Raw genomic sequence first — 18152 nt, 5'->3', positions numbered from 1 at the left:
AACCACCAAACCGATAAATGTATATTATATTTGGTTTGGTTTGGTTTTGATAATTTTAAAACCGATTAAATTTGTTCGGTTTTAGTTTTGACCAATAACCGATCCAAATCGACCCGTGAACTCCCCTAGTTGACTGTTTCATTATTATCAACACATAAACACGAGCATAACATATTAAGACAATCATTTCAAATACTACACTTGTCAAAAATAATTGGAGAAGACCCATTTTTATTTGTGGGTGGGTGGGTTGATCTGTTCAGGTGTAAGATATGAATTTATTTTAGGGTTATTTGAGGAAATTAAGAATTTATTCGGAGTAATAATTATAGCAAATTATAACTATGATGAGTAATTAAATAGTATAAGTTTACTAAAGTGAGAATGATAATGTAGGAAAATAACCTTTGTCATCCACTATATATAGAGACGCAGTGATTAAGGTTACAACCAAGATCTTCTAGATATTTAACCTATTTGTCAATTAGGATAAAAGTTCCAAAGTTTGCAATTTTCTAGCTAGTTAATTGGATTTCAAATTCCCTCGAAAATAAACTTTTATCATCTTCGCAATTACTTCAACTAATTGAGATTTGCGTTGAAATATACGATTGTTCCTCTCTTATCACAATTACTTCTTTTAAGCATCCATGAAGCTTGCTTGCAAGTAGCTTCCTATATTGAATTATACTTTCCATAGTATTTATAAGGTTTGTCCATAGACGTACAGAAAGAAACTCATCTCTATGAAACAATTTTATAATCATATATATCGAGAGCATAAGTCACAAAAAAATTGGAGATGGATCGAAAACATAAAAATGGTTTCTTTTCATATCCGATATCATAGATTTTCAACTTTTATGTTGCATGTGTAGTTAGAGATGCGCGATTAGGCAAATTCACAATTTACTAATTTAAATAAGTCATGATTTTCAAATTAATTAAAAGATAGCTATTATGTTGAGAATATAATTAAATAATAAAGGTGTGCACTCTCTAACAACTTAAATTTTTAGATGAGATGATCACACATACTCAATTATCCATGACATTTAAAATGTACCTCCGGCATCCAAGTTTCAATTCTCATGCTCTGCATTCTTTTTACATTTATATGCGTTGTTTGAAGTAAAATATCTCAAGCTGAAATCAGAATTATGGGGCTATTTTTATTTGAATTTCAGTACTTTTTCTTGAAATTTCAACATAATGTACTGAAATTTAACTTCAAATTAAAAACTCAAACTCTAGAATAATATGATGAATTTCACATATATGGAAGGCAATTTATTGTCAAATTTTTTCTTCACCGTAAAAATAGCTATTAAACCTTGAAAATGGCTAAATGAATTGCGGGCAAGTGGGGGCGTATGGGTGGCGTAAAAATCAATTTTTGTTATTGTTTTGTTTGTGGGAGGGGTGGGGGGTGGGGTTGGTTTGGGTGTAGAAATAAAAATATATTTGAAATTTTGCAAATTTTAATATTTTTTAAAAAAATAGGGATGGTCGAATACGGGGTATGGATAGGGTAAGAAAAAAAATTAGAGGATGAAGTCGAGTTTTGAAAAATGTTTTCCTCCATATCAAATACACCCTAAGTTTTTAAGTAGGCGTTTGGCCATGTGATACCATATCACGATATGAAATCGTGAGATGGAATTAGCATTTGGACATGGGATTTTACGCTGATTCCATCTCATGATTCCATATCATGATGTGATTCCATATTCTCCAAAAATCATGATATGGGAATTCCATATGATTTGAGATATTTTTAATACAAAAATTGATCCACAAGTTTATATGTTGTTAAAGTAACCCCACATTTATATCTACTAACCATTTATTTCATATGTAAATAAAATTTATAATCACATCATTACTTTTTAAAATTTATTATTCTCACCGACATAAAATTTATTTTTCTCACCAACATATAGTCACTTTAACTCACACCAACCAATAAATTTGTTCTCTTCATTTAGTCCAACACCTAATTTATTACTTCTACCGTTTTGTAGTTATTACAACCCAAAGTAACAATATTGGTTCGTCTTCTCGGTCACATGATCGAGAAATGCAAGTTCAACGTGAGGAAATTGTCCGTACTATGGGGGAGAATTATATTAAAGATTAGTACACTACAATTTATGTTCAATTTTTTTTATTGAATTAAAGTTAGATGAAACAATTACTTAAGTGGAGAACAAATAGTTTTGTAATAATTTATTATGCGATTTTATAATTTTTTGTTTATTTGGTAAGATTAAATAAAAAATTGGGGTTATTTTAATACTTTTACAACTTATGGGATTCTTATCTTTATGAGAAAATATACAACACAAAAATTTATATCGCATATCCAATTAAAACTTTTATTTTATCCCATAATTCCATATCACAATACCATATCGCATGACCAAATGGGTTAAGAGTCCAAACGAAAATGAAAAGGAAGTATATGACGATGGAAGAGAAAAGTTGTCTGTGGCTTGACATAAGAGGAGTTGCAAATTGGGGTTTGTCATAATATGAGCCGTTTTTGTTATGTTCATTTTTTTTGAGTATTTTCTGGCCTCTCTTTATGCTTGCGTTTGAGGGTATGGTAGAGAGGCTTGAGAAGGTGGATAATCCTTCAGTAAAGACCTAATGAAAGGTTGAATTCAAATACATTCAAAATCCATAAGAATCATATGAATATCTATGGAGCGTAGCAAGGAACCTTGGCTTCAGCTCTCGTTATCTCACTCAATCCTACAACGGAAATTCGAGTCGAGGCGCTGCAAGCTTGTAAAATTGTAATCATGATTTTTTATTTTTTTGCTTTTTTTTTCTTTTTGGCCTTTTTATCTTAATGCCATATTTTACTCTTTTTTTTTGAAAAATATTCCGAATACACATTCGGATATATAAGCGAGAGATGTATAAGAGAGGGAATAGGACATCCGGATATATAGGGGAGAGATGTATCAAGAGGGGAGGAATGTATTAGAAAAGGGATAGGATCCATATACATAGAGGAGGGATGTATTCGAGAGGGATAGATATGTATTAGTGAGAGAAAGTGATGTACCCGAGAGGGAATTTTTGAATTTTTTTAAAATGGTAGGGAATTTTAGAGATTATGATAAAATAAGATGTGTATTTGGATAATTTTTCCTATATGCTATTAACTGTATATTTAGATATAATATTTATTCAGTTTTAATCGATCATATATTTGTTTATGATGTTTGTTTACTTATATAATAGATGATTTAGTGTTATTATTGTTACTATATGCTATTTTTTTCGTTGTTTCTATAATTTGTTTTAAATTACTTTAATTGAATTAGGTCTTCTGAAAATAGTTTCTTTTTTTTTTCTTCTCAAAATTGAAATAAACTTTGCATAGATACATAATATCCTTTTTCACACTTTATTTATAACTTATATTTAATATATTATTATCGATCTTTTCGTCGAACTCCAATGTATAGTTTCGTGTGAATTCTCTATTTTTGATGGGAAAAATAGGTTAAAAAATATCTTTAATATATTCAAAATGACTTTATTCTTAATGATCATCCTTTTAACAAAGATTAAAATCGATCCAAACAAGCTCCAATTGATTTAACTCAGCTTCTTAATGATCATCCTTTAACAATATAATGGTTAGTCCTTAAAAATCAATCCCCAACAATTAATAAATTCAGACGGAATGAGTGATATATTCATGTGTACCAATAAATCAACGCCATCTATTAAATTAAAAATTGATATATAACGTTTCATAATATGTTTTAAGGAAGGACATTTTAACCGTCAAAACAATCAAGATCCAATATATAGAAAGAGAGGTATTTTTAATCCATAATTGAAGCTAAAGAAAACTATGGTCTAATAAATTTCCTAAACATCATGTATTCAAGAGTATAATTTTTCTTAAGAGTCACATGTAAATATAAGTAAATATATGTGTACGAGTAATTGCAAAACAAAAGAAAAAAGATGGTTACGGTTTTGAAACAGATGAATAATAGTCATTGGGCCAATTACAAGGAAAACAAAAAGGTTATTGCACGACTCACACTCCATGTCACGCCCCGAGCCTATACCCTGGGCGGGACTGACACTTGAAGACCATTGCTGGCCTCAAGCGAACCCTTGGCCTGGCTTACTAACTCAACGGAAGACTTAACTCATCCTATACACATTTATGAAGTAACTAGAATGTTATAAAGGAACATTCAACTGGCCTTTAAGGCAAGCTCGAGTCTTTAACATATGAAATGAAAAGTAAAGACAACTGAATTAACTAACTGACCGTCTGTCTGTCTATGAAGCCTCTAAACAACTGAGATGGATGTCGGGACAGACCCACGACATCCTAATGAAGTAATACTAAAACTGAAAGCAATGAAAAAGAGTCCTCTGGAATGCAAAAAGGCTCACCAACAGACTCTGAACTGCTCACTGGATCAACGATGCGCCGGATGCCGATCCTAGGTACCTGTGTCTGCATCATAATAAGATGCAGGCCAACTGGCATCAGTACATTGAATGTATGAGTATGCGAGTTTGAATGCTAACAAACATAGGTTTGAAAGGGAATCTGAAAGAAACACTTACCTTGGCTCTTCTCTCAACTCATGAATACTTAACTGAACTCATTTCAATATAAAGCAGTTTAAAACAAGTGCAATATAAAGAAAAGTTGTTTAAAAACATGATGTCAACTCTGTGTATATACAAGGATACAAAAACTCTGAAATGTATGTAAAAAAATACAATAAACTGATGTGTATAAAAATACAATAACTTTTGTGGGAGTTCCTCTAACCGACAACCATCATATAAGAGTTATAGTGATGATACATCGATCTACCTCACGCTGCCAGCGCATCTTATACCCGGCCAAAGGTATAAGACATGAACTACTAAGTGGATCCACTAGTCTATTGTGAAAAGGGTTCATCTAAAAAGTATGACCCTTTTCTACCCATGGTGGCTGCATGGTTTTATGGAGACGTGAGTTATCTGAACTCATGCTCGCCCCCAATTCGGTGCTCAATACTACTCCCAAAATATACTAGCTTTGTATGTTTTAAAAGTATACTTCTTTTCTGTGATTTGAGATTAGTGCTCAAAATCTTAGTTCAAAGGCTATCTTGGAAATCAAAGTCTCCCCTCTTGCTTCATTTAGAAAGCGATTACTCTTTTCTGAAAACTAGCCCGAAGGCCCTTTGAAAATCGAGGTTTCTTTTCTTGTTTAAATGTGAAAACATTTTAAACCCTTTGTGAATACATAGTGCCCCTGTACTTTTGAAGAAATGGACTTCAAACTTTACTGTTTACTTCTTACTTAACTTGAACTTTAAGTCTTAAAACAAAGTTTAAAAGCATTTGCAAAAGACTTCTTGTAAAGACTCTAAAAACTTCCTAGACTTAGATCTTGAATTTTCTTGAATTTGAATTTATGGATTCAAGGTTATGATTCATGTTTATGGATGATTTCTAGGTGTTTAGAAGTCATTTAGAATAGTTACTATCAATGGAAAGTGTTAGGACACTTTAGAATAACTTAAATAGGCTAAACGACGAAAAACTGGTGAAAAACGCCGATCCGGGCGCGTCCCTGGCGCGCCGCGCCAGTCCCCAACTTACTGGGGCTTGTTTTGGGCGCACTACAGGCGCGCCGCCCCAGCCTCCTGGCGCTATGGGGGTGCGACGCGCCTGGCCCTCCCCAGGTGCGTCTGACGAGTTTTTCAACTCGTTTTCTGATCCTAAATCGTTTCAATTTGATTTTTTTCCCAAATTCACCTTAGATTCATGCACCCAAATCATATACACAAAATCTAACCCAAACAACTCAAGGAAACAACACTTAATCATCAAGAAACTCCTTAATCCCTACTCATATTCAAGAACAAAATCAATTCAAGAACAACTATCAAGAACATCAATTTCTCAATCTTTTTAGGACGAAAATACGCTGAATTAAATATGTTTGGCGCGTGGGTGAACTAACCCAATGCTATGTGATCTCACATACCTTGTAGGGATCGCCCCGACGAATTCCACAAGCCAAACTTTGACGATCATGAACATTCTTGTTTCTTCTTCTCCTTTCTACTTAGCCCTAGCATGAAATCCCAAATTCTAAAACTGACTAAAAGCTGATTTGATCCATATTAAACTCCTAAAAATGGATTAAAATAATAGGGCAATGAAAAGACTAAAATACCCCTTAAAATTCCGGATTGGACATTTCCTTAATCCAACAGCCCTACTTCCAAAGAGCATAACTCACTCATACGAACTTGGAATTGTGCAAACTTGGTGAAGTTGGAAAGATCATTCCAAGGGCTTTCCAACCATATTTGGAGTCACACCTAACTCATCCTGAGCTATGAATTATGGCCGTTTGAAGTTGACCAAAAACTCACTTTAACTAGCTTAAAAATTCCGGATTTCCTCATTCTTTCCAAAAGTAACTATTTCCAGATTTTAAACTTCTTTCTAGTTCTTTCTAGTTGCGAGGTGTTACACTCCAATGCCAATAGTTCCTAAGGAATGCAAGTAGAAGAGATAGCTGAACCAACACCTTTACAATTTTAATAGAATAAAAATAACCCTTCAAAGATTAATCTCTGGTCCAGATCTCTTATTTATAAGGGATAACATTTGGTATATGTTGTTGTAGTTGTTCTAAATATTTGGGATTATAGTTCCAACAATTTAACAACTTGGTGCCTAATTAAGTCACATTGAAATTATATGAATTGGACCTTTTTATTCAAAACTCTGATATTCTTTATGGACAGAATGAGTATAATTTTGTACAGAAAATCCTGAAAGCTACTACTACATTATTTCCTAAAACAAAACTTCCACACTAAAGACTAAAGAGAAAGCCACAAACTTGAAAAGGCCCAAAATGTTCCTTATTGGGCTTGATTATACTTGGAAAGAAAGAGGGAAAGCAAGAAGGGAAAAAATTGCGCGACTAGGCAAATATATACTATTGAATTATTTACTATAATTACAGTTTAAATTAATTATTATTCGTCATTACAATTTAATTTGAATTGTTGTGGATCCACGTTCTAATTGATATAATATGCATAAACTAACATCTTTTACCCATTTCTCCCTTTATACAAAGTAGTGTTTCTCTCTCATCTTTTATAACTAGATTTTGTTGCCCGTGCTATGCACGGGCCCAATAACATAAATGATATGTTTTGGGGCTAATAACGAAATTTTTGAAGCGATTGTTTGCGTGGATAAAGGAATAAGTTTTTTTTATCACAAACCTGTACTTTCTTTGACGCTATTCAAGGCACAATAAGACTACCCACATACAACATTTTTGAACAATTTTATGTTGTCAATTATCACGATTTAATTTTAAGAATCAGTCAAAAAAAATTTCTGTTTTTTTAATAAATATTTTAAGTTGTCAATTATCACGATTAATTGTATTTTATACATAATTTTTAACGATAAATTAATTTCAAGAATCAATCGAATTTTTTTAAATGTATTTATTTTTGAAATATTTTATGTTGTCAATTATCATGATTTATAGTATTTTTACGATAGATTAACTTCAAGAATCAATGGAATTTTTTGTATCTTTTTCGAAACATATTTTATGTTGTCAATTATCATGATTTATAGTATTTTTACGCAATTTTTAAATATAAAATTTTTTAAAAAATAAGACAAATAAATTAAAATGGACCCAATATATGTTATTTTTGTTGTCTCAATTTATGTGACACAAATGAAATTTGGAGAGTCATTGAATATTATATATTATACTTGGGCATAAACTCTCTTACGCACGGGCCCAATAACTATTATTTTTTGTCCTAATGTATGTGACACAGATAAAATATAGTGAGTTATTTAAATTTAATATGATTTTTAAATATTTTAAGTTGTTAATAATGTAATTTATAATTTTTTTACGTAATTTGTAAATACTTAATATATATTACTCCACTTGTCTCAATGTATGTAGCATAGATAAAATTTCAAGAGTTAATCAAATGTTGTTAATTGTTAAGATTTACAATACATTTTACGTAGTTTTTAGTAATTTGACATTAAATAATACATATTACTACTTTTGTCTCATTTTATGTGACATTGATAGATTAATTTTAAGAATCAGTCAATTTCTTTTTTTGTGCATTTTTAATAAATATTTTAAGTTGTCAATTATCACGATTTATTGTATTTTATACATAAATTTTAACGATAGATTAATTTCAAGAATCAATCGAAATTTTTAATATGTATATTTTTTTAAAATATTTTATGTTGTCAATTATCATGATTTATAGTATTTTTACGATAGATTAACTTCAAGAATCAGTGCAATTTTTTGTATCTTTTTCAAAACATATTTTATGTTGTCAATTATCATGATTTATAGTATTTGTACGCAATTTGTAAATATAAAAAAAAAATTAAGACAAATAAATTAAAATGGACGCAATATATGCTATTTTTGTTTTCTCAATTAAGTTATTAATTATTGTGATTTATAATATTTTTATGTAACTTTCAAATAACTTCCTAATTTATGTGATATGGATAAAATTACAAAATTAACCCTTTTAAAATGTCTTCCAGATATTTTAAGTTGTTAATTATTATTATTTTTAATACTTTTTTGGTAATTTTAAAATGATATATGTTATTTTTTCTGTCTCAATATATGTGACACGGATAGAATTTTGAGAGTCAACCTATTTTATGGTAGAGTTTTAAATATTAAATATTTTAAGTCATTTGTAAATGATTTATTATATTATTATATATTATATTATATTATATATTATATAAACTCCCTTAGAAAATAAATATATATTATATATATTATATAGTAGAAAAAATGATTTATAAGTAGAATATTATATCATGTATTATATAGGGAGTTTATGATGGGACATTCAAATGTCCCATCATAAACTCACTCTTATATATAAGTAGAATATGAATCTGGGTTAATGGACCAAGATGAGGGTGAAGAAATCAAGGCATTTGTATATTTTTTGTGATTTGTATTTCTATCAATACATTTCACATTATGTTGTATATGAATCTATGAATTTTGTGTATCAATATTTATTGCGGCTTTTATACTTTTTAGACCTTGTTTGTATATTTTTAACAATTATATACAATTACTTTTTTTGTATTTGTATATTATCAGCAAATATACGACCCAACCATTATTTGTATAATTTCAGAATTTGTATACATTTATTCGTTTGAATATACGATATATCTGTTAATGATATTTATATACGTTTGATTAGTATATTTATCAGGTAATTTTTTGACTTTGCTCTTTTTTTAGCAGAAGTCTTATTTGGTACAAAAATCTAATCAGATAAAATAATCATGATTTGCGGGATTTATTTCCGTTGTAATAATCGAAATTACTGCCTCACTAATTAAGTTAAGAGTCTAATTTGTATTAAAAAATTAATATTCAACAAGATATATAAATAAAGTAACTCACAATTACTGAAACTATAGCTACACTATATAACAAGACAAACCATAGCTAAGAGAACTCATTATATTTTAATTCTTAGCTACTTATGAAATTTCTTCTAATTAAATGATTTTATCATTGAATCGCCACCGGCAGGGGTGGGGAGGAGACCATTGTAAGCTTAAAATGTAACTTATTGGCTATGGCACTTATTTTCATGCTCTACCAAGGAAATCATTTTCTAATTTGTAAGAAAATTATTTATATATAATTTCAGAATTTGTATACATTTATTCATTTGTATATATGATGTTACATTTGTTAATGATATTTATATACCTTTGAGTTGTATATTTATCAGGTAATTTTTTGACATCGTTCTTTGTTTAGCAGAAGTCATATTTGGTACGAAATTCTAATCAGATAAAATAATTATGATTTGTGGGATTTCTTTCCGTTGTAATAATCGAAATTACTGCCTCATTAATTAAGTTAAGAGTTCAATTTGTATTAAAAAAATAATTTTCAACGAGTTATACAAATAAATTATGTCACAATTATTGAAACTATAGCTACATTATATAATTAGACAAACTATAGCTAAGAAAACTAATTATATTTCAATTATTAGCTATTTATGAAATTTCCTCCAATTAAATGATTTTACCATTGAATCGGCACCGGCGGGGGTGGGGAGGAGACCATTGTAAGCTTAAAATGTAACTTATCGGCTATGGCACTTATTTTCAAGCTCTACTAAGGAAATCATTTTATAATTTGTAAGAAAATTATTTATATACAGACAAAATTTTAAAATAAAATATGAAAAAATTGACCTAAATAAAAGTTGATATATGAACTCTCTGCAAGTGCTAATTGTTGTAGAAGCTGAAATGAAAGTAGGGACAGTAAATAATTAAGTACCTTGCTTTTTCTTTTCTTTTTTGGTTTTCTCTATCCTCTTTAGAAAAGTTGAAGTAATATGATATTTTTAATCTCTTAGGCTTGTTTGATAGGAGTTAAAATAAGTGATTATATGGAGTGGGAGTCGAGAATTATGCACGGCTGAAGAATATTAGGGGTCTAAAATCAAATTAAACTATATAATAATAGGCCTTAAATTTTAAGAAAATTCATAATTGTAAATATGATTTATGTTTTATATCTCGACATATTTAAATTTTAAGAAGTAAAACAAAAGTACTCCTATGAGGTAAAATTATTAAAAATATTGTAAAATTTCATTTTATTTTAAAAAAAAGGATAGTTGAGACTGGAGAGTTAGGAAAATAGAGGATTTTTGAAATTGATAGCTTGACAACATAGTAAAATTTTATTATTTCAATTTATTTGTTGTAATGTGTGAGAACTTCGGAAGAATGTAAAAGAAATATAGTTTAAATTTATTTAATGTCGTTTATCTCTTGAATTTCGAGAATGGATCGGACAACAAATTAGTAAAAGTGTAAATTTTAAGTTTAGCAAAGGGGAAAAGAAAAGAAGAATATAAACATAAGTTTTATTATAGAAAGAAAAAAAAATATATTACAATGTAAATTAACCATACGGTTAAATAATTCTTTGTTTTACAGTTAATATTATGTACTTTCCCCTAAATATTTATTATAAAGGAATATTAATAGAGCAACTTTTACATATGACAAACGCAAAAATCATATTTGTATGCTATAACTATAGTTTGCATAATTGCACTCCATAACAAACATAAATATGTATATTTCGCTATACATATACAAATGAAAGTTATGGTTGTTTTGCTATACATATATACAAAAGATGCAATTGTATAATCTGTTTCGGTATACATATACAAAAGAATCAATTGTATAATCTATTTTGTATAAAGCGAGAAAGAGAGAAAGAGAAAAAAAAATTGGGAAGGGGAAGATCGTATTTGTATAATCACAAGTGTATAGGACAAAAATATATGCATTTGTATTTGTATATACAATTTTCTCTCGCTTTATACAAACACAAACGCAATACATACATTTGTGTTTGTATTAAGTGAGAGAGGCGAGTGAGATCTGGAGAGTGGCGAGCAAGATTTGGGAGAGGGGAGACAGGGGGACGAAAATATATGTATATATACAATTTTCTCTCACTTTATACAAACACAATCACATTTTATACATTTGTATTTGTGTAAAAGCGAGCGAGGCGAGCGAGACTGGCAGCGCAACACGAGAGTGGCGAGCGAGATTCCACCAGGGAGAGAGGCGAAAATAGCAACAGTTTGCTATTGGGTACAATTAAATCAAACTGTATTTATAACATTTAATTTGAATTAATAATTTGCTATTATATATAATTTTCTCATATTAATATAGCATTAATGTATTATTAATAACAAAAAAATCTAGTCTTAAAATTATGGGGGGTGTAAGGCCATTGCTTATAATTAAATGACTTTACAATCATTAATGTAATTTATGCCATTTGTTTTTTCACGTTTCCACCGCGAAATATTTTTTCTCATTTGTAAGGAATATATTTTAATAGAGACAATATTCTTAAAATCGAACATGAATTTTTTTTAAAAACATTCATTCATATCAAACACACCCTTAAAGCAAACACATAAACATATGTCAAACCAAGATTTTTGCTATTTACAAATATCATTGGAAGAAACTTAATGGGACCAAATTCCATAGTTTTCATTCTTCCGATATGGAGACAGACGTTCATCCTCCACTGGATAAAATGCAAATGAAAAATAAAATAGTCTTTACGGTCACAACCGTTCATCCTCTATTGAATGAACTATAAAAGTAAATAAAACAGCCTTTACGGCCACAGTAGTTCATCCTCTATCGAATGAACTATAAAAGTAAATAAAACAGCTTTTACGGAAACAACTATTCATCTTCTACCGGATGAACTGGAAAAGTAAACATGCCTATACGGCGACAACCGTTCATCCTCCATTGAATGAACTTTAAAAGTAAATATGATATTGATCATTTGGGGGTTGTCAATAACATTATCTCATTTGCAGCTTGCTTGTACATGTCTTCCACGGTAAATGCTCCCGAGAATTGAGCTACCCCACTTCCACCTTTAGCCTGAATATACAACAAACATGTTTTTATAATCAAGCAATAATAACAACAATAATAATATACTCAGTAAATATGTACATATGTTTATCCATATGTTCTTGTAAAAATAGAAAGACTATTTCTGTTAAACACTCGACTCAGGTAAAACAATTTAAATAATTTCTAAACATGATCTAAGACTTAACTATACGTAGTAGCAAATAGAGAATTTCAACCTCAGAGTGAGACTAGGTGGGAGGAGGCATTTCTAAAAAAAAGATAGATATGTACTCTTTTTTTTTTACTTTCATGTGAAGATAAATGTTTAATTAGACGCGGAACTTATAAAAGAATAAATAACTATATATTTTCCAAACACCCAATTCAAAAGAATTTCTCAACGCGTGTCATTCTTCAATTTTCTGATGATGATAAAACAAAGACGCGTAAAATAAATCGAAGAGTGTGCTAACTAAAAACCCTAGTTCACAATGTTCAAAATGACCAATATATTATTTTGAAGAAAATGAAAGGACTTACATGAGCTTGAATCATGAACATGCTTCTGAATTGATCAGATGAAATTTGAGCAGACACAATGTCAATCTTATGTTTCTCCAAAACATAACAAATCATGGCAAATAGCCCTGGCTTCTTAAGACAACACACACTAATATGTGCATCTTCACCACAGACATTTAGTATCACATTTGGTGAACTCCATGTCATAAAACTTGTTGGAATAAGGGGACTAGCACCATGAGTTGTTGGTGTAATGGTTGTTGAATTGTTGGTTGATCCTTGATCACCCACATATTTCTCCCAACTATTACCAACTTTCTGTGAACTCATCAACTTTATGCTATATTCTTCTAGCCTTTCTAGCTTCTGACTTTCAAGTTTTTTGAAAGTATTCTGCTGTTTTTGAATGTGGTTCACTGCTTTATCAACTATTGTAGACTTATCAGCCTGCATATACAAAAAAAATATGAAATTAATTTAATTTCTACTTCAAAGACGAAATCAAATTTTTCACTAATTAAGGGGAAGTAAGTCAAGGGAATGCCATATCTACTATATATTTACGAGTTAATTAGTTTCAAGTAATTTATTAGTGTCTAAAAAAATTCATTTAATAAGTACAAGTTACAAAAAAAAGTTATAATTTGTAATTGTTAATTTTTAAATCATGTTTATTATGCATCCGAGTTACAAAGATCTTATATTTATACGGATTAAGAAAATATTTTTTTTTGATAAATTTAGAATGGAATTAGAATAATGTTGAAAACTTCATAATCTTATGCTAGAAGATAAGAAACAAAGAAATTTATGGAGTTTTTTTTATAACTATATATGCCAAAAAATCGGAAGTTCTGTATTGTTTTATTCTTCCCCTTTTTGGTAAACAAAACGCATCTTATTATTCTATTTTGGAATTAACATGTAGATATGTACAAATTAGTAATAAGAGAAATGTGTATATCACCAAATAAATTTATTCCAATTGGGTCAAGGGTCTATTAGAAATAGTCTCTCTAACTCACCAAAGTAGGGATCTGCCTAAATCTTCTTATTTTCAAATCTCACATAGGACTTGTTGTTGTATTAATAATCAACCATATATATATATATATCTAGTTACATTTTCACATAGAATCATGTCTCCTTTAGTAAGCTTTCTAAAAAGAGAATCATGTCTCCTTTAGTAAGCTTTCTAAAAAGATTCTCCTAAAATTTATTTACTCAATTTAGAAAGTTGGAAATATAGAACAATCACATATGAAAATTAAAGGGTGATGTAATTGCCAAAAAGTACCAAACAAAGAAATAATTTTTAAATCATTTTACAAGTTTCTATTTGATCTAAAAAAACATGTTCATTTTTTGAATAATTTTCGATGAGTTGATTATGCTTATTAATTAAGGTTGCAGAAGACAATAAAAGAAAAATAACAAAAAAAATTGTTTCGAATAATCATAAAATTTATTGAATTATATCTCTTTTGATCGATAAGAAATCGGATAATAAAAAATAAGATATGTCATTTAAAGAACTTTTTACCTTAGCAGGGAGGTTAGGAACCAAAGCATGAAGAGTCTCAAATAGGGTTCGCATCTTCTTCCTTCTTTCTCTCTCCGTCCATATGTGTATCTCATGCTCTGATGCCCTTCTAACTTCGGTTCCATCAGCACCAGAATTTGGTTCAGCAACTCCCTTACCATTCTTTTTTTGGTTGGGTGGACTTCTCTTTTTGGCAACATCAACACTCACTTCAACCACCTCATTAATAATTGTTAACGGCTGACAAGTATCAGACCTAGTCGGATCTAGCAACTTGTTACCTTCAAACGTCTCTCCACTCCCAACTTGATGGTCATTCACGTCTAGGTATGACCAGACATCAGCATACAAACCATGATCATTCTTGCCGCTTTCATTCATTTTTTTCTTTTTCAGCTGATATGATACTGCAACCTAAGTTACGCCTATTTATAGAACTTTTTTCTTGTAGGGGGCAAAGTGTAAAATGGAGAAATGAGAGATTGAATATGATAACTATTGAATATGGAAAGAATATAGAGAAGGGTGGCAAAAAGAAAAAAATAATAAAATAAAAAGTAGAGATAAAAAAGGATGATCCATTTGTAATGAATAAAAAAAACAAAATACAATCATAAGCCAAAATGTCAGCTTCAAAACAAAAAAAGGTAGCTAAAGTACTTTTGTTACAGATTTTGTTCTCACTGAATTGGGTCCCAATTCACATTTACCACTACTAAATTTTTTTAAATTAAAATTAATTACTTTAATTACAAATACTAAATTACAAACTTAATCAAGTTATTATTCTTATCTATACAAACAACCTAAGTTTTTTTTTCAATTAAAATAATTATTATTATTATAATGATTGTATATATAATTACTTAAGATTTTTTTAAAAAAAAAATGCAAATCTTAATTCTTAAGTTATATGAATTAGGTGTGTTTGAGTTGTAGTCTTATAATATAAGAGATTACATGACTAGCGTTAATGAGACTTTAATAATAGCTTATTCACGTGATTATTAATATTAATGAAATTTCATTAATTGTTGGCTCCAACTATATACATCTTTTTACTCATTTATTAATGTTAATGAAATTTCATTAATAGATTTTAATAATGAAATTTTATGCATCTTTTTACTCATTTATTCAAGTTAACCACACTAGAATGAATAATTAAGCAAGTGTTTTTTCGTGAATAAAAATTTCTATCATGCCATATCTGTTTCATATAAAAGAAAAAGATCATCATTTTATTTCATCTTCTGGCCAGGATGTTAAAATGCCTCTAAATACTAATCATGACTTTCCCTTTATTAGGAGAAAAAAAAGGAATTAGTTAGGATATTAATTCCTTGCTAATCCTCCATTAGTTTGTAGCTAGCAATTTTTTTTGATAATTCATTAATAAATGGTATAATCGACAAACTTTTATTATTTATTGATAATTAAAATTGTTTATTGCTATTTTCGCTAATTATGACAATTAGGAGTATCAAAATGTAGGGCGGTGTATTGATTGGTTTGGTTTAGTTTTGAAATTTATCGGGTTGACTTATTGTTAGTTTGTAGAGATGCTAAATCATTGCAGAACCACTAAGATATTGACCTATCGATTATTGATTTATCGGTTTAACCGTTAAGATTTGATACAAAAAACTCATTGAAATCACTTACAAACAAGGTGACAAATCAAATGAACAATGCACATGAGTTGGCAGACTGTATCTTGCTCAAAAGCAAAGACACTCACATTTTAGAATAACTGAGAGTTTGAAACAATTAAAAATAAAAGTATGAGACTAAACTCTAAGTCAACGACTTTAATGATATACGAAATGGTATGAAAATAATTATTTAATTTACTATGGGGTTATCAATTATCCGTTAAGAAAAAACTCAATCCGTTAAGAAGCAATGACCCAATAATAAACAAATCAAAACCTTTGCCGAAACTACTAAATCAATAACCCATTATCGATAAACTAATAACTTTTTTACGGTTTGAATTATGGATTTCGATTTTATTTTGAATAGCGCTCTAATCAAATAGATAGAATAAACTGATTTTGGGCATATTAAATTGAATTGAGTTAATAAATAGACGAGTCAAGTTACTTGGATTGAAATGGACTAAAATCGGTGTCATAGTGAAATCCACCAACTTCTTACTAAGTTTTAAATTCTTTATTTGAGTATCTAATAAAAAATTTCTTATTTAATAATCATTTATAATATATCAATATCACAACAACAAATAAAAAATTAGACAAGGTTTCTCATGGACCAATTTAGACGGCATAATATTCAACTTTAAAATAAGTCAAATTAAACATATTAAAATAAATTTAATTAAATAAAATAAACGAATCATTAATTCGTTAAAATCTGATCAAATTAGATCGATCATAATTTTAAAAGCTAATTTTATCCCGTCCCTAAATTAAATCTCTCTATACCTGTTTATATATTTTGTTTTTTTTTATAGGTAGGACCATTATCTTGTGACTAATGCTGACTGTTTCATTATTATTATTATCAACACATAAACACGAGCATTACGTATTAAGACAATCATTTCAAATACTACACTAGTCAAATTTAATTGGTGAAGACCCATTTTTTATTTGTGGGTGGGTCGATAGATTCGGGTGTAAGATATGAATTTATTTTATTTGGGAGAATTTAGTTATGTAATTTTATATAAGAAAATAATTCTAAGTTGAATACAAAATTAAATAATTTTACTATTTAGTTGCTTTCTTCTCTTTAATTCTTTTCATATACCTTTTATACTTACTGAAAAATATACTAGTAATATAGAAACACGTAGGAGATATCTTTGTTTTTACGTATATGAACTATTGATATTCTAAAATATTTAATATTGTCGAACTAATTAATATCGTCAACTTCTCACTATTTTAAAATACTTAAATTCGTTGTATTTGTAATATTTTGTATTTTGTATTTAATATTTTTCTACTCAATTAAAATAATATATAAATCAATATATAAAATTTATAAACACCGAATAATATAAATCATGTTTAAAATATTGAAATTTGTCATTCTTTTATGCGGAAGTAATATTTTGATAAAAATAGTAATATTTTGATAAAAATATCTCAAATTTAAAAGAGTGCAAAGACTCATTTCTTTATCTTTTTCACTTCCTGATCTTATTTGAGTTCCAGCATTTTTCTTGAAATTGTAGTATAATATTCTGTAATTTAACTACAAAAAGTTCGAATTCCAGAATAATATAATTGAATTCACATATATATATTTTTTAAAAATCGAGCATATAATGGTGGAATCTGCATAATAGAATTGGAAAATTCAAGGTATTCAAGTGAGTTTTTTCTAAAAAAAATCCATTTGTATATTAATATGCTATAAGTTTTGCATGATTTTAATTCAATAAATAGGAACAAAAAGAGAGGAACAAGGAAGATAGTTCAAGCGAGTTGCTGACCAAAAGAAAGATGATTCAAATGAGATAGAAAGAAACAAAAAGTAAAAGAAATTG

At 28.9% G+C, this 18152-nt stretch overlaps 1 pseudogene; it reads right to left on the bottom strand.

Moving 5' to 3' along the window:
- Window positions 1–12486: 12486 nt before the first annotated feature.
- Window positions 12487–15247, bottom strand: LOC125816294 (transcription factor bHLH95-like; annotated as a pseudogene).
- Between the last annotated feature and the right edge of the window lie 2905 nt (window positions 15248–18152).

Source organism: Solanum verrucosum, unplaced genomic scaffold (genome assembly GCF_900185275.1).
Source record: "Solanum verrucosum unplaced genomic scaffold, falcon-dt-bn FXZP01000261.1, whole genome shotgun sequence".
NCBI classification, from domain to species: domain Eukaryota; kingdom Viridiplantae; phylum Streptophyta; class Magnoliopsida; order Solanales; family Solanaceae; genus Solanum; species Solanum verrucosum.
The sequence above is the reverse complement of the archived record's forward strand: the minus strand, read 5'-3'. Positions and strand labels throughout refer to the sequence as shown.